Source organism: Macrotis lagotis, chromosome 1 (assembly GCF_037893015.1).
Source record: "Macrotis lagotis isolate mMagLag1 chromosome 1, bilby.v1.9.chrom.fasta, whole genome shotgun sequence".
In the NCBI taxonomy this organism is placed as follows: domain Eukaryota; kingdom Metazoa; phylum Chordata; class Mammalia; order Peramelemorphia; family Peramelidae; genus Macrotis; species Macrotis lagotis.
This window is the reverse complement of record NC_133658.1, coordinates 714,294,291-714,316,352: the sequence shown is the minus strand read 5'-3', so window position 1 is coordinate 714,316,352 and position 22,062 is coordinate 714,294,291. Positions and strand designations below refer to the sequence as shown.

General features: G+C 33.2%; 1 protein-coding gene across 1 annotated transcript in view; it reads left to right on the top strand.

The window, feature by feature from the left end:
* Window positions 1-22,062, top strand: part of GALNT13 (polypeptide N-acetylgalactosaminyltransferase 13) — an 870,176-nt gene that overhangs the window by 748,187 nt on the left and 99,927 nt on the right. The window lies entirely within an intron of this gene.

Sequence of the window (22,062 nt, the reverse complement as noted above, 5' to 3'; positions counted from 1 at the left end):
TTATGTATGTATTTCTGTAAACAGAAATTTCTAAACAACTTTTCCATTTACAAGATATTTTTCATTCATTGGCATGAAATTTAATTAATTTGAAATTGAATTTAATTCAATTTTTAGAAAATGACTATCACATATAGTATCAGGCCCAAGTTACATTATAAAAACCTATAATAATTTCTTCTACTTCCTTGCCTTTTACTACATTATTAAATTTTTTAACCTAATTTCAAATATCAGTGAACTGAAATTGATCACTCCAGTGATCCTTTTTAAAAATATTTTAATTAATTTTTTCAATATTGTCTGGTTTTAACTTGTTTTTAAACCCCTTATAAAGAACTATCATTTATCATAATTTTGAAAGAAAATCAAGAAATCATCACAACTAATCAATATTTCAAAAGAAATATGATGTTGAATACAATGAAGTGTATCCACAGACCTACACCTTAACAAAGGAATAGAAAGAGGTATAGTCTCATCTCTTTTTTAGGACCAAGTCCAGTCTTTATAATTTTGTAATATTTGGCATCAATTTTTATATGGCTGTTACTTGTTATACAGTTGCAATCATTTTACAAAATGTTTCCCTAGACTCCTTATTGCCACTTTTACATACATTGTAGGGTTTTATACACTTTGATATAATGGCCATAATGTATTTCACTATATTAATGTACCAGAATGTATTTTGCCAACCCCAATTGTTGGGAATCTGTTATGGTTTTATTTCATTGTTTCCTCAAAAGGGGTAGTGTGAATATTTTAATGCATATAGAGAATTTCTTTTTGTTATTGGCTTCGTTGAGAGAATAGGCCTAACCAGTTATCTCTGGATATAATTTTATTTACTTTGTCATCACTTCTTTTCATAATCCTAAATTACATTTCAGAATGGTTGTATCAGTTAAGAATTCCATTAGTAATGCATTATTGTTCACATTATTCCACTACCGGTCACATATGCCAAATGTGAATTTTTCAATTTTTTTTTTTGCATCTGAGGTAGTTTTATTTGTAGTTCATTGTTATTGATTAGGATTATCATTTTATTTGGTTGTAAATAGTTTTAATTTTTATTTTGAGAAGTGTTGGATCATATTCTTTGTCAACTTCACAATCAAAGAATAGCCCTTGGAATTCTGCATTTATGGTTGTTCTCTATGTAGTGTAAATATCAGTCCCTTATAAAAAATTAGAAAAAGCATTTTTATTCTACTCTCTTGATTCTAAATATATTAATTTTTATTTTTTCAGTTTTAATGTTTTTCTATTTCAGATATTCAAAATTATTAAAGAGCTAGAAAAAATATTAACAAAATTCATCTGTAGCAACAAAAGGTCAAAAGTAGCAAGAGAACTGATGAAAAAATGTGAAGGAAGGTGGCCTAGCTCTACCAGATCTAAAACACATATAAAGCTGCAGTTATCAGCACTGTCTGGTACTGGTTAAGAAATAATGTAATGGATCAGTGGATTAGGAAAGATTCAAAAGAAACAGTAGTAAATGACTACAGTAATATACTGTTTGGCAAATCCAAAGACATCAGCTTCTAGGATAAGAACTTACTATTTGATAAAAATTGTTGGGAAAACTGGAAAATAGTATGGCAAAAGCTAGACCTAGAACCCCATCTCACACCCTATACCAAAATACAGTCAAAATGTGTTCAGGATTTAGATATAAAGGGTGACATCATAGATAAATTAATGAACCAAGAAATACTCTATCAGATCTATTGAAAAGGGACAAATATATGATCAAACAAGAAATAGAGTACACATAACATGCAAAATGAATGATTTTGAGTATGTTAAATTAAATGGGTTTTGCACTAATTAAATTAATTCTGCCAAAATTAGAAGAAAAACAGAAAGCTGGGAAATAATCTTCACAATTAAGAGTTCTGATAAAAGTTTCATTTCTAAACTATAAAGAACTGCAACAATTTTATAAGGTTATAAGTCATTTCTCAATTTTTAAATGGACATAGTATATGAAAGTTTTCAAATGAAAAAGTTAAAGGTATATGTAATCATATGAAAAAGTGATCTAAATCTTTATTGACTAGAGAAATGCAAATTAAAATATCACTGATGTATCACCTCATATCTATCAGATTGGCTAAGATGGATAAAAGGGAAAATGCTCAATGTTGAAGAAGTAGTAGAAGGAATGAGACATTGATGCATTGCTGATGGAGTTATGAAGTGAATCAACCATTCTGGAGAGCAATATGGAAATATGTCCAAAGAACAAAAACAACAACAACAACAACAAAAACTGTTCTTACATTTTTACCCAGCAATTCCAATTCTAGGTCTATGTCCAGAAGAAATAATAAAAATGGGAAAAGTCCCAGATGTTCCAAATTATTCACAGTAGCTGTTTTTGTAGTAGTAGTAGTAGCAGCAGCAGCAGCAGCAGCAGCAGCAGCAGCAGCAGCAGCAGCAGCAGCAGCAGCAGCAGCAGCAGCAGCAGCAGCAGCAGCAGCAGCAAAGAACTGGAAATTGAAGGGATGCCCATCAATTGGGGGATGGTTAAACAAGTTATAGTACATGAATATTAGGGAATACTATTGTTTTATAAGAGACCATAAATGGTCAGACTCTAGAGAAACATGAAATGACTTACAGGATCTGATGCTGAGCAAAGGGAGTAGAACCAAGAGAACAATGTACACATTAACAACAACACTGTTGTTGTATTGCAATAACATTCACAAGCACATTTTCAACCCTGATGAATCCAGCTCCTCTCAGCAGTTCAGAGAGCTATTACAACCCTATTAGAACAGCTAAGGACAACGTTATCCCCACCCAGAAGAAGAAAAGCCAAATAAACAAAACAAAATAAAAAAAAAATTCTCCAGAAACTGATGAACACTACATTCACCTTAAAAAAAATCTGTTATGTATTTCTTTCCCTTAAATCCTAATTCCTCATACCAAAAATGAATGATCTGGAAACATGTTTAACACAAATGTGTATGTACAAATATAACCTCACTGTTCACTGCTGAGGGGAGAGGTGTGGGAAAGGAGGGTGGAAGGAAATTTTTTAACAAACAATAATAATATACATATGCATATGAATGAATATTGAGAAACCTTTATAACATTTAATTAAAAAATAAAATTTCAACTAAAATTTATTTTATCTTTTTGTTATATGCTTTATTCATTGATTAAGAATTCATTCTCTAATCATTTTTGTGAGAACTATGTCACCTTTTCCTCTTCTCATTCTCATTCCCCATTACGCCATGAAATTAATATTCAGGTTGCATGTCATTGAATTCAAATAATGAATTTATTTTGGAATATGATGTAAAACCTTTGCATAATCCTAATTTCTTTCAGTCTACTTATAAGTTTTCCCAAAAGTACTTATAAAAGGGTTTTTCCCCCACAGTAACATTTGAAATCAGGTTGTATATTTAAATCTTTTTTTGAGACTTTCTTGCCTAGATTGTTGCATTGACTTTTTCTCTTTCGTCATATGTATAAAGAGGTTTTAAGCTTTTACAATATCTCTTGTGGTCAGAAAGTTTTATTATCCCTCCTAATTCTAATTCTAATAATTCTAATAATAATAATTCTAATTATCCCTGCTAATTCTGATGGTCTTTTTAATTGTTCATCTCTCTTGACTTCTCAGCAACATTTGACTTTCCTTATCTACTCTTCCTGCCAGACTTCAACAGCTAACTTTTCTCTTAATTTTCATGCCATTCTTCCTTCATTCTTTCTCCTACTTTTCTGCTAGCAATTTCACCATTACTTTATTGCAAATAGAGATGTTTTCAAAGTGCTCAGCATTTTGCCAATGTTTTAGCAAAAGTATAGAGAATTTTTATCTGATGTTCGTGCATTATTTAGATATAATAATAAAGTAGCCCTGTCAGAAGTGTAACCTACAAACATCAAAATATTTATTTTGGTTTAAACAATTGTTTTAAAAGACCAAAGCAATTCTAAAAATTTATTTGAAAAAAGAGTGCAATGAGGAACTATTTTGTAGGCACTTGCACAAATTATTCACTTCTCTTGAATGTTTCTGTAGAGCTAAGGGAGTTATTCAGATAATGTTGAAAGGAAGAGAAGAAAAATCAAAGTTTCCTATTGGAATTCTTTAATTCACTAAATAGCCTCCTTGTTACTCAAACCTCACTATATGTATGTATAAATACAGTCATCATATCATTGTCATTTCAGGGTATTTATATACAGATTTAGGTTTTAGGGGGTTGTTAGACTGGGTTGATTTTTTTTTTATTCCAATTCATTTTGTGAAGAAATCAGGCTTGGTCTCCCTTCATTCTAGGCTAACCTCTTTCTGTTTTTCACTGCTATTCTGTTATGTTTCCATGGTAGCAGCCTCTATTGTTATGGTTATTTAGTTTGGAGATTTTTAAAGTATTCCACTACTCATAAAAATAATCAAATCTTATCCTTGCTCATTCACAGAAGATAGAAAAAACAATGTTAAAGCAACATATATGAGGGACTGAACTCAGTTGTCTTTCCAAAATATCTTGACAGTTATGTCATACGATTTTCATTTCTTAGATGAATTTTAATAATTTTTCAACATTCTTTGATATATCAATAACAAATACCTTTTGTTGTCATAGGTAAAAAAAATCATTTTCCTTTAATACTCAAAAGATCACAACTTGAATACTAATTTATTTCAGACCCATTTTGGAAGTAGTGAGAAGGGAGAGACATTTCCATGTTAAAGCATCACCAATGGTTGTCTTACTGTTCTAATATATAGGTGGCTCTTCTAATTTTCCTCCCTCTGCTTTCTTTTGTTGCTGTCAGTGTTGGTGATTTAACCCTTTTGTTGAAAATATTAATCAATAGCATGTCAGAATGAAGTGAGGTCTAGTCATTTGGTCAGGAGGACCTGAATTCAAATTCTAACTTTGGCACAAAAAAAAGAAATTTTCCACCGATACTTTAATACATTATTGAAGAGTTGTTTCTCTGTAGTACTAAAGAAAATTTCCAAAACAGAATTTTCTCAGCAGAAATGATGTTACAAATGTATATCATTCCAGTGTTCCCCTTAAAACATAGAAAATAAATAATTTCTCCTTAATCCAATAAAAAGGACAAAAAGCCCAACCACTAGGAAATCATCTTTACTCTCCTTTAAAACTTCATATATTAAAATTATTTAATTAAATCATCATAATTACTATTAAATACTTCAAGAAATGAGGATGATGAGTCAATTAATCATTTTCCATGGAAGTAATGAATTACTCCAACCATTCTGGAGAACAATTTGTAATTATTCCCAAACAGCTACAAAACTATGCACATCCTTTGACTCAACAAAACCACTACTGGGTCTGTATACTGAAATGAAAAACGAAAAGGGAAATTCATTCACATGCACAAAACCTACAGCAGTTCTTTTGTAGGGGCAAAAAATTAGAAATCTAGGTATGTCCATCAAATAGGGAATTCTTGAACAAGTTGTGGCTTTAATTATGATGAAATACTGTTATTCTATAATTAATAAATAAGATATGGATAGAAAAGAAAACTACATGGGAAGACATGTGGACAGGTACAAAGTTAAGTAAGCAGGGAAAAATAGAACATTTAACATAGTAATAGAAAGATAAGAATGATCTACTGTGAAAGAAAGATCAACTGTACAAATTTGGACAAGTGATCCAAGATAATTCCAAAAGACTCATGAAGAAAACCATTATCCACCTCCATAGAGGAAATAATGAGCTCTGAGTGCAGATTGAAGCATATGTTTTATTTCCTCTCTTTATAATTTTTTGCATGTTTTCTTTTACTAATATGGAAATATGTTTTCATGACTCCATCATCAATATAATTTTGCTTAACTTCTCAAGACAGGGAAGAGGTATAGGGGAAAGTGAAAGCATTTGGAACCAAATTAAAAAAATGATACTAATGACCATTGTAGAACTATGTTAAACATGTTTGAACCTATATAGACTTTATGAAATTACTTGATATGTAGAAGGGAGAGGCAAGGGGAGGTGATAGGAAAATGTTGAACTCAAATACAAACTGATGAATGTTGCAAATTATCATCATAATGTGTATTTGGATAAACCAAAATAGAAAAACATTGACAAATGAATGTTAAAATATTTCAATCTATTTGGGAAATATATAGTTAATTAAAATATTTTTATAAAAAACATATCCATGAAGAAGTTAGACATAGTGATAGAATAACAATGTCTGCTTCTGACAAATATTGCTTTGTGAGCTTGAACTTAGATAAGCCATGTATAACTTCTTAGTGTTCTAATAAAAGTGCCAAAAACCATGACTTGCAGTAGAAGTATAAACCTCCATTGGAACAGATAGATAGATAGAGACATATTTACTTGATTGTTTTTGATTTACCTAGAAATTTCTCATATCAATGAATTCACAGGTCCAGTCTCCATCTTTTCTTCACAGAAAAGATAAAGTAGGGGGAATTCACATAAGTAAAAGCTGGTCAATTTGAAAATCACTAGGAAGTATTTAAGAATATATTGATATTGGGGCAGCTAGGTGGCACAGTGGATAAAGGACTGGCCCTAGGGTCAGGAGTACCTGGGTTAAAATCCGGTCTCAGACACTTAATAATTACCTAGCTGTATGGCCTTGGGCAAGCCACTTAACCTCATTTGCCTTGCAAAAAAAGAATATATTGATATTTCAAATTATTTAACATGGTATTGAATCATCATTTGCCATGAATGGTATTTAGGTATGGATCTTGAAGTTAGGTAGACTTGCTTTCAAATAATATCCTTCCATTTACTAATTATATGACAATGGACAAATTACTTACCCTCTCTAAGCTTCAATTAAAAGCCTGGAACATATCTAATTAGAGACCATTATAATATATGTTTTGAGAAAGATTTTAGATTAAGAGCATCACTTGAATACTTCAGGCATCATCTCTTTCAGGCTGGGAGGTTAAATGTGCCTAAGGTCATTTGCTATGTTATTTTTTTTTTTGTTCTTGAATCCCCGGAGCTTATCTCATAATGAGTATTTAATAACTCCTTTTTGATTTATTGGTTGATTATTTTCCATAGTCCCCAAGTCAGGAGTCATCAGATGTGTGATATAAATTTGAAATCAGCTGACTCCAAAGCTAATGTTCCATCTAATGATCAACTGCATGAGAATAATCTTAAACCAGTCAGAGATATTAGGTTTATTTTACTTCCCCTTAGTTATGCCCCAGGAATAAGGTTAGACTTACAAACTATTTGTAAAAAGGAAGCTTAACAAATACAATTAAATAAAACCTTTAAGATTAAACTAAGTCCACAGTGGATAGAGCACCAGCCCTGGTGTACACCAATTCAGGAGTATCCCAGTTCAAATCTGGCCTCAAACACTTAATAATTGCCTAGCTGTGTGACATTGGGTAAGTTACTTAACCCCATTGCCTTAAATAAAAAAAAAATTTTTTCAAAAGAACTAACCAAGTTAATCACAAGAAACAAGATGATTGTACAGAACATATTTTAGTCCAAGGCAAAGCATAAATAATGATCATCATCTAAAATAAAAATGTATAATTCATTTTGAAACCATGAGGCAAAGAAATGGTACTTACTGATTAAAAACATATCATGAAATACACTGATGAAACTGCAAAATTTGATGTAATAATTGGAAAATTGTAAACATTTTATCTGTAATATATTTAATTTAGTACAGATATGGTATGTGTGGAGGTCAAGGTGAATGGTAGACTAGTCTCAATTTCATCATGAATTCCCTTTGAACCTGCAAGTCTAAAATATCTTAGTGCTCTATCTGAAATAGTAGTTATTTCAAAAATCTAGGAGATTTCAGAATAGCATTTAATATTAAAGTAAAAAAAATAGGATTCTAAAAGAAACCCAAATATTATTGTTGGAGAAAAAGGGATTCAAATTAAATAGTAAAAAGAAAAGTGATAATGCAGTAATAAGAAGAATGAGTTGGGAAAGGCTAGAACATTTTGTCAATTCATTAGTAATAAACTACAAAATAATATCACAAAGCAAAAAAAAACATAAGTGAATTTCATGGAAGCAAGTACAAAGTAATGCAATTAAAGAAAAATAATCTGAATTTATTTTTAATGACTGAAATGCAATCTAAGAAAAGTATCTCACTCTCACCCTAAATAGATTTTCCCATAAGAAAATTTGTAAAAATTATAGGGAAATTAAGTTAGAAAACAACTCTGGATTTCATCTCTTCAATGGACCCTTAACAATATTTTAACTGTTTTAATAACTAGATTTTGAAATGATTTGCTTCCTCTACAATCCAATGTACATACATTTAAAACTACTGGAAGTTAAAAGGTTCATAAGCATTTCCAAATAGTCATTATGACTTCATGCAACAAATAAATATTAATGAATCTTCTCTGTTCAAGACTATTTATTTTCCCAGAATTTTTCATTTATTTTTATTTTATTTTTCCTTTGTTACATGTAAAACTAAGTTTCAACATTTACTTTTAAAGCCTTGAGTTCCAACATCTCTTACTTTCCTCCACTCTAATAGATCTCATTGAGAAAGCAAGTTATTTGATATAGGTTAAAATGTGATGTGTAATCATGAAAAACATTATCATTTTGTAAAAGGAAACATAAACCCTCTCCTGAAAAAAAATGAAGAAAATAAAAATTTTTAAATGTAAGCTTCAGGACATGCCATTTAACTCTATTGCCTTGCAAAAACAAACAAAAAATTTGCTTCAATTTGTATTTGGCCACCATTAACTCTGTCTTTGGGATAGAATTCTTTCTAAATCGTAAGTACTTCAGAATTCTTTTGGGTCATGGCATTGCTGAGAAAAAGTAAGTTATTCAAAGCTGTTTATTTTACAACATTGCTGTTACTTTATATATGGTACATTTCACAATGCATCCAATCCTGCAAGTTTATTTTTTATTGTGTGTATGTGTTTTGTACTGAGAGCATCTTGTTCATAATTTCTAATAACAAAATAAAATTTCTTCCCAACTATATACTACAATTTGTTTGACAATTCCCCAACTGATGGATATCCCCTCAATTTCTAGTATCCCATTTATTTTATTCACTCTCATTCCCTCCTCAAAAGGAATTTCCATCTGAATACTCCTTTCACAATCTTTCCTCCCTTCTATCACCATCACCCCCTTTCTTCTATACCTCTCCACTCCTACTTTTCTTTAGGGACATATAGATTTCTATACCCAATTTAGTATGTATGTTATTCTCTCTCTGAGCCAATTCCAATGAGAGTAAAGTTCATTCCTTCTCTCTCTCTCTCTCTCTCTCTCTCTCTCTCCATAAGTATATATATATATATATATATATATATATATATATATATATATATATATATATACTCCTTCGCACTGCCCTAATACATGAAAAAGTTCATCTGAATTATCATTATCATCTTCTCATGCAGGGATCTATACAGTTCAACATCAAAAGTTCCTTATGATTTTCCTTTCCAGGTTACCTTTTTATGCTTTTCTTTTTTCTTCTCTAATTGCTGATGCTAACATTTCTAATACAATATTGAATAGTAGTGGTGATAATGGGTACCCTTGTTTAACCCCTGATCTTATTGGGAATGCCTCTAGCCTCTCCCCATTGAGTATAATGCTTGTTGATGGTTTCAGATAGATACTGCTAATTATTTTAAGGAACAGTCCATTTATTCCTACACTCTCTAGTGTTTTTAATAGGAATAGATGCTGTATTTTGTCAAAAGCTTTTTCAGCATCTATTGATATGATCATATGGTTTCTGATAGGTTTGTTATTGATATAATTGAGTATACTAACAGTTTTCCTAATATTGAACCAACCCTGCATTCCTGGAATAAATCCTACTTGATCGTAATGTATTATCCTAGTGATGACTTGTTGTAGTCATTTTGCTAAGATTTTATTTAGGATTTTTGCAACTATATTCATCAGAGAAATAGGTATGTGTAGGTTGACTTTAAGCCAAGTCTGATGAGAAGAAGATCCAGGTGTTTCTCCTCTACTCCCTTCTTCCCCTCTATTACCGTAGGTTTTTTGTACCTCTTAGTGTAATGAGATTTGTCCCATTCAATCCCCTCCCTCCTCCCGTCTCTTTCCTGTCCCCCTTTTTAGGGAGGTAGTGTATTTTTTTTAGATCATTCTATCTAAGTCATAGAAAATTCTGAGTGTCTGTCCCTTCTAGTTCTGTATATTCTGTTGAATAGAGTCAAAATTCCTGAGAGTTATTAGAGTCTTCCTCCCCAGTGGAGTTAAAGCCAGTTACGTCCCATTAGATATCAGTATTATGGATAGGTAATGAATGTCCATCATTTCTGGCTAGGTGTATTCTCTCTGTTAGAGTTACATTTCTCAGGATTTATGAGAGTCTCTAACCCCCCCCCCCCCACATGCTGGGATATAGCCAGTTTCAACTTGCTGGATTGCATTTTTTTCCTTTTACCCCCCCCTTTTTTTTTTTACCTTTTCATGTGTCTCTTGAACTTCCTGTTTGATATCCAAATTTTCTGTTTAGCTCTGGTCTTTTCATAAGAAAATTTTGGAATTCTTCCACTTCGTTAAATGTCCATCTTTTTCCCTGTAAGAGAAGGCTCAGCTTTGCAGGAAAGTAGATTCTTGGCTGCATTCCAAGCTCCTGTGCTCTTCAACATATCTCGTTCCAGGCCCTTCGATCCCTTAAAGTTGATGCAGCCAGGTCCTGCGTGATCCTTATTGTGGTTCCTTGATGTTTAAATTGTTTATTTCTGGCTGCTTGCAGGATTTTCTTTTATCGGATAGTTCGGGAGTTTGGCCACAACATTCCTTGGTGTTTTCATTTTAGTATCTTTTTTCTGGTGGGGATCAATGTCCTCTTTCAAAAACTACTTTGCCCTCCGATTCAATGATGTCAGGGCAGTTTTCCATCACTAGATCCTGTAATATTAAGTCCAGGCTTTTTTTCTCTTCAATATTTCAGGAAGTCCTATAATTTTCAGGTTGCCCCTCCTCGATCTATTCTCGAGGTCAGTGGTTTTGTTGATGAGGTATTTCACATTTGCTTCTATTTTTTCTATTTTTTGATTTTGTTTAACTGACTCTTGCTTTCTCATGGAGTCATTAGTTTCTGTAGACTCCATTATTTTGGGGGGGAGGAGTTTTCTTCATTAAACTTTTCCAATTGGTCAATTCTATTTTTGAAAGAGCTTTCCATTTGACCAATTGAGGTTTTGAGAGAATTAATTTCTTTTTGCATTTGCTCATTTGAGGATCTGAGAGAATTTTTCTCATTTTGTAATTGTCCAATTCTACTTTCTAAGGTTTTGTTTTCTTATTGCAAGGTATTAATTGTCTCCCCCAAATTTTCCAGTTGATTTTTAAACTCCTTCCTTATTTCTTCAAGGAAGTCTTTAAGTGCTGGAGACCAGATTGTATTCTCCTCAGATGTTCCAAGTCTCTCTGGGTTGGGGTCTTTCCCTTCCAGAATTTTTCTATGGATCCACCTTTTCCCTGACCCTTCTTCATTATGCTAAGACCTTGAGTTGGGTGGAGCTGGTTCACCTGGGCTTGGGATCTCTAAAGGCTTTACTGAGTGCAGTTTCTCTGGCTGTCCAGTAGGAGGTGCTGGTTGCCCTCTCTGGTGTGTCTGTGACCTTGGTCGCATGGCCTTCTCCCTTTGCTTGAGGGAGGGAATTGGAGCTATTGAATTCTTTTGCCTTCAATCAATTGTGGGCTTTACCCTGGCCTGAGGTCATTCCTCAGCTGGGCTGGTTCTTTTGCTCACACACCTGAGCCTGAGGCAGAAGTAAATTGCATTTGTTTGGGAGAAGGCCTCAGTGCAATGGAGGTGTGCCCTCAGAGTTTCTCAGACCCTATGAGCCCAGGGATGGTATGCGCAGTTCTCCTGCACCAGACCTCTCCCCACAGCCCCTTCCCCAAGCTCCAGGGGGACAGCACCAACACCAGCGCCTCTGCTTCCCCACAGACCCAAGCCCCCTTCGTCCAGCCCCACCGCTGATCCAGCAGGTCGGCTCTCCGGGCCTCAGACTCCCAGTTCCGATTCAGCTTTTGATCTGGCTGATCTTCCCTCGGAGCTCAGACTCACCTGCTGGTACTCAGCCAAGGCTGCTGCGGGAGACAAATCCTGAGGTAGATTTTCCTCTCCTGGCATTTCTTTCTGGGTTTCCTGGTTCGGATTTCTTTTAAGAGATTTGTTTCATGTGATAGATGGGAAAGAGATCAGGAGACTTTAGAACTGTGCCTGTCTTCTCTCCACCATCTTGGCTGGAAGTCTCTATGCTTTTCTTGAGTCTTATATTTGAAGATCAAATTTTCTCTTCAGCTCTTGTTGGTTCATCAGGAATGTTTGAAAATCCCCTATTTCTATGAATGTCCATCTTTTGTCTTAAAAGATTATACTCAATTTTGCTAGGTAGTTGATTCTTTGTTATAATCCAAGCTCATTTGTCTTGCAGAATATCATATTTCAAGCCGTATAATCCCTTAATCTAGAGCCTGATAAATCTTGTGATATCCGGAATGTGACTATACAATGTTTGAATTTTTTTCTGACTGTCAGCAATATTTTCTCCTTGCCATGATAGTTCTAAAATTTGGTTATAATATTCCTGGATCTTTTCATTTTGGATCTCTTTCAGGAGGTCACTTGTAGATTCTTTCAATTAATATTTTCCCCTCTCAAGAAATTCTATGAAACTTTCGAGTATAATTTCTTGAAAATGTTGTTTGGGCTCTTTTTCTGTCATAGCTTTCAGGCAATCTAATACTTTAAAGCTTCTCTCCTGGATCTATTTTCCAAATTAGATGTTTTTCCTAATGAAATATTTCACTTTTCCTAATAGATTTTCATTCTTTTGCTTTTGTTTTATTGTTTCTTGATATCTCATAAAGTCATCAGCTTCCCATTGTTCCATTCTATGTTTTAAAATAGTATTTTCTTCAGGGAGTTTTGGTATCCCCTTTTCCAATAACCTTACCATCCCCTTTATCCATTTCCATTTGATATCCCCTTTCCATCTACTCCATTTGACCATTTCTGCTTTTTATGATATTCTTCTCCTCATTGTTTTTTGAACCTCTTTTTCCATTTGACTTAGTTTGTTTTTTAAGATAATATTATCTTTAGTATTTTTTTTTACATCTTCACCAAGCTCAAGTTGACTCAGTTTTCATCATTTTCCTATATTGTTCTCATTTCACTTCCCAGTTTTTCCTCTACCTCCATTACTTTTCCTCTACCTCCATTACTCAAAATTCTTTTTAAACTCTGCCATGGCAGAGTTAATATTTTTCTTTTAGGATTTGGACGAAGAAATTTGACTTTATCTTCTTCTGAATGTGTATTTTGATCATCCATATGACCATGATAACTGTCTTTGTGATCAGAATTTTTCTTCTTCTTCTTCTTTTGCTTGCTCATTTCCCTTGCCTAAACCTTGATTTTTAACTCTTTGTTAATGTGGGATTCTACTTCCAAGGTGGGAGATGCACTATCCCAATGTTTGAGGGTTATTGCATATATTTTTAGAGATACTTGCTAATTTTCAATTCTGCCATGTTTTTATGAGATGTTGTGACCATCTTTTCTTTATCCTGGGTGAAAATGTGTTTTATTTTTCTTAATGGCTACCATAAGTTCCCTTAAAGATTTGTTACCTTGAAAAATGATTCTGCATCATTTGCCACAGCACATTATCTCTTAGGGTATTTTTGCTTTACAATTTGTGCCAAATCAGTTGTTATAGGAGAAAAGTATGCATTAAAATATATACATACATATATATATATATATATATATATATATATATATATATATATATATACACTCTGTAAAACAATCTGTGCTATAATCACAATTACAATTAGATATGAGGGAAATGATTTCAGAATAATAACACATGGGAAAACAAAACCCATGATGCAAATTTAAATGAGAACTGAGTGATCATTATGCACAATAACAACAATGTTGCAATGATTAATTGTGAAAGACTTGGTTACATTGATCAATAGAATGATTCAAGTCAACTCCAAAGGGCTCAATAAAAAAATGCTACTTTGAGAAAGAAAACTGATGAACTCTAGTAAAAATTGAAGTATATCTTCTCTCTATTATTTACTCATTTTTCTAGTTTATGGCATAATTTCCAAGTCTTTTTTCCTTTTTCTTTTTGCCCAAGGTCACAGAGCTAGGTAATTATTAAGTGTCTGAGGCTGGATTTGAATTCCAGTCCTGCTGACCACAGGGCCAGTGCTCTATCCACTGCGCCACCTAGCTACCCCATGATTTATAAGTTTTTATTAAGTTAGGGCTGCTTCCAGCATGGAGGGAACACTATTACAAAGTTATTGAGAAGTTTTGCATCTCTTTTCAGAGCTACTTCTAGGGACCTGCAAGTTTTCAGTTCAGAGGTTAACTTTACTCCTCATGTGGGCTCTGCTCTGTGACCACAAACACTCTTTTCTGCCTTGGAACTGTGAGGAGTGTCCCTGCTGTGCTTCAGTAGTAAGTTCTGTTATATTTCAACTCTTCTTCCTAAGATTGGGGTCACAGACCATGAGCCAGAGATGAGAATAAGCAAAGCAGTGTAGTCATTCCTCAGTGATAGCAGAAACTCATATATTGTAATTAATGAGAGTAAAGCAACTTAGTAGGCTTTTAATTAGCAGTAGCCAGAGATGAGAATAAGCAATGCAATATAGTCCTTCCTCAGTGATAGCAGAGACTATATTGTAATTAATGATAGTAAAGCAATTTTCTTTGCCTCTATAGGGTTTTGTAGTTTTATTTAAATAAACTTTGCATGTATATTGAAAGGTTTACTCAGATATTTCATGTATGTAAAAATGAAAAAGAATGACATTCTTTTATAATTACTAGTTTATCTTTCACCAAAATTGTTAATTGTCCCTGATTCAGGTATTTTTTCAATTATATCATCATGTCACATAATTACTTATAAATCTCATCTTTGTTAATTCATTCTCTCTTAATATCTACCATAGTAGAATTAAAACCCACTGAAGGTTTTTCAATGTAAAATTTACAAGTGAATTCCAGCAGAATTGAATACAGTTAATGGCATTAGGAAAAGGGTACATCTTCTATTTCAACTTAGAAATCAGTGAAAAAATGAGTTAGATAAGTTTCCAGTAGACTAATACTGTTTTCTGTGATTCCATACCTTTTTGCTAGATTTCTAGCAATCTTTAAAGTTTCAATTGTACGAAGTAGAGAGATGTTCCTAAGCAGTTCCCAAAAGTCATTGAATATTTTTTGTATAACGAGTAACTATAGAAGTGAAATGGCAAAAGTGGGTTTGATGCCTTGCTACTGTTTCCAATAATAGCTAGTTGAAACACTAAAAAATCAAGATTTTTAGTTTCATAGGATCTAGATGATAGTCACAGAATATTTATATAATTTAGAGAACTTCAAGCTAGGAGTATTCTGTTATTAAATAAATTCTTCCAATGGAGTTATAAAACATAAAGGCTATCTTTGCCTAAATAGAGATTCATCCAGTGATCTCCAGTTAAATGGGTATGCCAGATAGACTACTAGTTCTATTGTTTGATGAGATATATACTCTTACACATTCAACTATTACTAGTGTAGCTATAAACTGGAGAGGATCATGCAAATCAAATTTCTAGTACTGAAATCTTTGCCCAAGCTTGAAACCTATATCTTCATCTGACTATTGAATATTTTTTAACTGTCCTATTGTTACTCTAAATGCCATGAAATATCTACTTCTTATAAAGTTGTTGCCACTATTGTTACACATAATTGTAGTGTGAGAATCAAATTAACAGGCATGCAATTGTCCTTTTTGGCTAAATGCTATGATTTTCTGTAGGGAAATTCAATGTTTTCCTCTATATATGGATTAATTAAGTTCCCATGTCTCCATTTATGGCTTAAGATATCTAAAATGTCAAATATGACAATAAATTGCAAACAATAAAGACATATATATATATATATATATATATGCATGTATGTATATATAGGAGAACAAATTATCTTTATTTGGAGTTGACATGATAGTCTACTTAGAAATTACCTATAGAACAACATCTTATATTATTCACTAAGTCATGGTCAAAAGAAATTCATGAATTAGACATGAAGGGTGATACCATAAACATGCGAGATGAACAAGAAATAGTTTATAGGTCAGATGTATGGAGATTGGAAGAATTCATAGCCAAAATAGAAATAGAGAGCATTAAAATGTGAAGTGGGTAATTTTGTTTATATTAAATTTAAAAGGATTGTGCAAACAAAAACAATAAAACCAAGTTTATAAGCAAAGCAGGAACTAGGGAAAGTGCTCTTTTTTCCAGCCTTTATCTCAGAAGAAAAGGCATTTTTTCAAATATATAGAGAATTGATTAAAATGTCCAGGAATGCAAGACATTTCACTAATTTATAAATGATTAGAAAATATTAATAGTAAGTATTCAGTCAAAGAAAACAAAACTATTGATAGTTATATAAAATTGCTTTAAATAATCATTGGAAAAAATGTTATTTAAAACAACTTTTAGGTATCACCTCACATCTTTCCAATTGATATGGGAGAATTGAACACTTATGTGCTATTGGTGAAATTATAAGTTGATCCAACTAAGCAATCTGTAAATAGGTCCAAAGAACTATAAAACTCCCATAAGGAGGATTGAAGTTCGGATCTGGCTTTAGACACTTGACTGTTACTTTGTGACCTTGTACAAGTTACATAACCCTGTTGCCTTGCATCCAGGGCCATCTCCAGTCATCCTGATTAATAACTGGCCACTGGACCCGGATGGCTCTGGGGGGAGAGTGAGTATGGAGACTTAGCACAACATGTCCTCACTCAAATGCAGTTCGCATGCTTGTCATGGCATCACCTCTGTGATGTCATGTCTTCTTAGAAAATGAAGGGGATGGCTAGGTGGCACAGTCGATAGAGCACTGGCCCTGGAGTCAGAAGTACCTGAGTTCAAATCCATCCTCAAGCACTTAATAATTACCCAGCTTTGTGACCTTGGGCAAGCTACTTAACCACATTGCCTTGCAAGAACCTCAAAAAAAAAATGAAGGACAAATATTATATAAATACCATGTCTTGTTCAGCCCTTCCCCAATTGATGGGCATCTCTTAAATTTCCAATTCTTTGTTACTACAAGAAGAGCTGTTATGAATATTATAGAACATGTAGGACTTATCCCATTTTTTATGATTCCTTCTGGATACAGGTCTAATTTTGGTATTGCTAGGTCAAAGTGTAAGTTCTTCAGGCATAATTCCAGATTCTTCTCCAGAATGGTGGAACCAGTTCATGGCTCTACCAATGGTGCATTAATATCCCATTCCTCCCAGAATTTTTTCAACATTGTTTGTTTTCCCTTTTTTTGCATTCTTAATCAATCTGATATGTGTGAGATGATACTACATAGTTGTTTTAATTTGCATTTGTCTAATCAATAATGATTTGGAGCATTTTTTTCATGTGATTGTGTGTGTGTCTGTGGCTTTGGATTTGTTCATTTGAAAACTGTGTTTTCATATTTTTGTTTATTAATCAATTGGGGAATGAATTGTAACCTTATAATTTTGATTCAAATCTCTATATATTTTAGAAATTAAACCTTTATCAGAACCCATAATTGTGAAAATTGTTTTCCCGCTTTCTGTTCTTCTTCTAATTTTGGTAGCATTGGTTTTAATAGTGTAAAACATTTTTTAATTTAATGTAGTTAAAATTATCTATTAAGCAAATTATAATGTATTCTTTTTCTTGTTTATTAAATGCTTGGTAAAATTCATTTGTAAATGAATCCATCTGGACCTGAAGACTTTTTCTTTGGCACTTTGCTTATGGTTTCTTCAATTTCTTTTTTTCTGAATGTGGTTATTTAAGTATTTTATTTCCTCTTCTGTTAATCTGGACAATTTGTATCTTTGTGAATGTACATACATTTCTCTGAGATTATCAAAGTAATTGGAATACAGTTCTTCAAAATAGGTACAAATTATCGCTTTAATTTCCTCCTCATTGGTGGTGAGTTCAACTTTTAATTATTGATGATGGCAATTTGATTATCTTCTGTCTTTTTAAAATCAGATTAATCAGATTGACCCAAGGTTTATATAGTTTATTGCTTTTCCTTAAAAACAACTCTTAGTTTTATTTTTTTGGTTAATAGTTTTCTTGCATTCAGTTTTATTATTCTATCCCTTGATATTCAGAATCCTTAATTTGTTATTTAATTGGGGATTTTTAATAGTTTTAGCTTCTTTAGTTGCATACCCAGCTCATTGATTTCTTCTTTCTCTATTTTATTCACATAAGTATTTAAAGATATAAAATTTCCCCTAAAAACTGCTTTTGGGGCAGCTAGGTGGTACAGTGGAAAGAGCACTAACCTGGAGTAAGGAGGACCTGAGTTCAAATGTGGATCATACACTTAATAATTCCCTAGCTGTGTGATCTTGGGTAAGTCACTTAACCCCTTAACAATTTAAACAAATCAAAACAAAAGCACCAAACCAAACCAAGTCAAACAAAACAAGAGCTACTTTGGCTGCATCCCATAAAATATGGAATTATGTCTCATTGTTATCATTTTCTTGGATGAAATGATCAATTATTTTTATGATTTGTTGTTTGATCCACTCATTTAAAAGTAGCTTAAATAATTAAAATTATTTTAGCTTCCAATTAATTTTTTGATTTATTTTTTCATGGCCCTTTATTACATATAATTTTTATTGCATCATGATCTGAAAAGTATGTATTATTTCTGCCTTTCTGCATTTGATTGTAAGTTTTTTTAATGCCCTAGGACATGGTCACTTTTTGGTATAGGTTCCATGTACTACAGAGAAAAAGGTAAATTCTTTTTTATCCCCATTTAGTTTTTTCCAAAGAGCTATCAAATCTAAGTTTTCTAAGATTTTATTCACCTTCTTACCTTCCTTCTTGTTTATGTTATGGTTAGATATATCTAGAGATATATCTAGAGGTTGTCATCTTAGTCAATCTGATAGGTGTGAGATGATACTACATAGTTGTTTTAATTTGCATTTCTCTAATGAATAATGATTCTAATCATATGATCTCTAATCAATAATAATCAATAGAGATTGATGTCCCATAATATTATAGTTTTGCTGTTTATGTCTCCTTGTAATTCATTTAGCTTCTCCTATAAGAATGTTGATATTCTATCATTTGGTGCATATAAGTTTAATAATTATATAGCTTCTTTTGTCCACTTTACCTTTTAATAAGATGTAGTTTTCTTCCTTATCCTATTTAATGAGATCTATTTTTGCTTTTGCTTTGTCTGAGATTCATATCCCTCCAGGCTTTTATCTTTACTGTGTATTTATATCTCTGCTTTAGATGTGTTTCTTATAAACAATTTATTGAAGGATTCTAGTTTTGAATCCATTCTGCTACCCACTTCCATTTTATAGGAGAGTTCATCCCATTCACATTTACAGTTAAGATTACTAATTCCATATTTCCCTAAGATGTGAAAGACAGTTAATAGAAATAATTGTCCTTTTTCAACTTTGCTTTACAAAACAATATGAATAGCAGTATTTCTCCTAATATATATTCTGCCTACAGGAAAAAATGTAAAATTAATTTCAATGTTTTTCTCATTTACAACATAAAATAAAATTTTACAGATATTTCTAAGGTTTACAAACTTGTAAAATATAAGAACTTGAAAATTTTTTCACCCTACAATCTCTCTACATCCTCCCAGAGAATGCCTCTTTACCTCTGCTCCCCATGGTTTATACATTTCATGAAATTCTGATTCTGTTGGATGTCGAATTCCAAAGTTATTAAGAAAGTCTAAAAAATTCAGGTATAAAACCAAAGAATGATAAAAAATATTCCCTTTAAATGATAGTTCAGTAGATATTTATTGATCAGCTACTATACATTAAGAATTTTGGTTGGTTAGTTGGTTCTTGTTCTTTGACATTGAGGAAGACCAAAATGATATCACCATCTTTGAGACAAATTACAGTGTGTCCAATTATTGGTTGATCAAACCAATATGAGATCAGAATGCTCTACCACAGATTGGGCACAAATAGTCTATGTGAACACCTGGGATGGGTACTCGAAACTTATGTATGTTACATTTCCTTTGGGCTTCTTCAATTCTGCCTCCCTCACAAAGCATAACCCCCTCACTGATGTCAAGCTAGGTTCTAAAGTTCTTTAATGAGACCTCCAGGGTGTCTCAGTATCATTTCTTCTGACACCCTTGAGAGCATTTGCCTTATGTGAGTTCTCTTTAAAATAGGTTTTAAGCAAGAATTCATCTAGTATTGTAAAAATGTGTCCAGCCCATCATAGTTGTACTCTCTTTAGTAATGTTGGAATGCTAGGCAGTTTAGCTTGAGAAAGAACTCAGTGTCTGGCATCTTCTCCTGCCATCTGATCTACAGAATCTTTCTAAGACAATTTAAATAGAAGCAATTCAGTTTCCTGACATGGAGCTGATAGACTTCCAGGATTCAATGGCATATAGCAATGAGGTCAACACAATGGCTCTGCAGACCTTCAGTTTATACATGTAAATCTCATTGTCAATGTATACCTCCTTGGAAAGGACACTGCCAAGGTAAGAGAAGTTGTCTACAGTACTCAAAACTTCTCCATTTGCTACAATTGGGGGTTCCACATATGAATAGTGTGGTACTGACTAATGGAGTACCTATGTTTTCTTAGTGTTAATTGTTAGACCAAAATCTGCACAAGCAGCAGAAAATCGATCCATATTTTGTTGCATCTCAGCATCAGAGGTTGCACTGAGGTCATAATCATCTGTAAACAGAAGATCATGCAACAAACTCTCTCTACTTTGGTTTTTGGCTTGTAGCCTTTCCAATTTAAAGAATTTGCCATCAGTGCAGTAGCTGACCTTGAAGCCATGTTCATCCTCATTGAAGGCATTTAACATGACTGAAAACATCATGCTACAAAGTATGGCAACAAGGATGTCTCCTTGTTTTACTCCACTGGTGCCTGGGGAATCTCGAAATATTGTCCACTGTCCAGGCATGCAGGCCATCATGAAATTGATGTGAAATTCTGATGAACTACTCCATGCAACCAGTTTTTGACAAAATTTGACATAAGCCTATGTCACTTATGGTATCAAAGGCTTTGGTCAGATCCACAAATATTGTATACAGACTTCTGTTCCTGGCATTTTTTTCTTGGAGTTGTCAGGCAACAAGCACCATATCAGTTGTCCCTCGACCCTTTCTGAAGCCACACTGACTCTCCAGAAGGTGACCCACTTCCAGTTGAAGGATCAGTCTATTTAGAAGGACTCTGGCAAGAATCTTACCAGCAATGACTAAAAGAGAAATACCCCTGTGATTGTCACAGGACAATCTTTTCCCTTTACCTTTATAGAAATGGACAATGGATGCATCCTTGAATTCGTGCAGGATGATCTCTTCAAGTGATATAATCTGGAAAATTTCAGCCCGTTTTTGGATGAGTAATAGACCACTCCCCCCATTGTTAGATCTCAACTGGAGTAGAATCAGCTCTAGGTGCTTTGCCACTTGAAAGGAAACTAATGGCATTCAAAACCTTTTCTTCAGTTGGAACTTCAGCTAGGGACTGACTCATTTCAACTTGAGGAAAGCAGTCAGTGGCTTCTGCAGTAATTGATGATGTTCTTAAGAATTCTATGGAAGTGTTCAGCCCATCTCTCTAGGATCATGTACCTATTGTTAATCAATATGGATCCATCAGCACTAAGTAGTTGAGAGGCACCATATATCTTTGACCCATAAGCATTTTACTATGTGCTGGGAAAACATCAAAGGTAAAAGGGTTTCTCTGAGTTTTACTAAACTGTCTCTAACCTGGTCACAACAAAGTAGCCCAGAGACAAAGTTGCCAGTAATTCATAGAGAGGTTTAATTACTGTCTTTCTAAGGAGCTGATTTGCAATTCATGG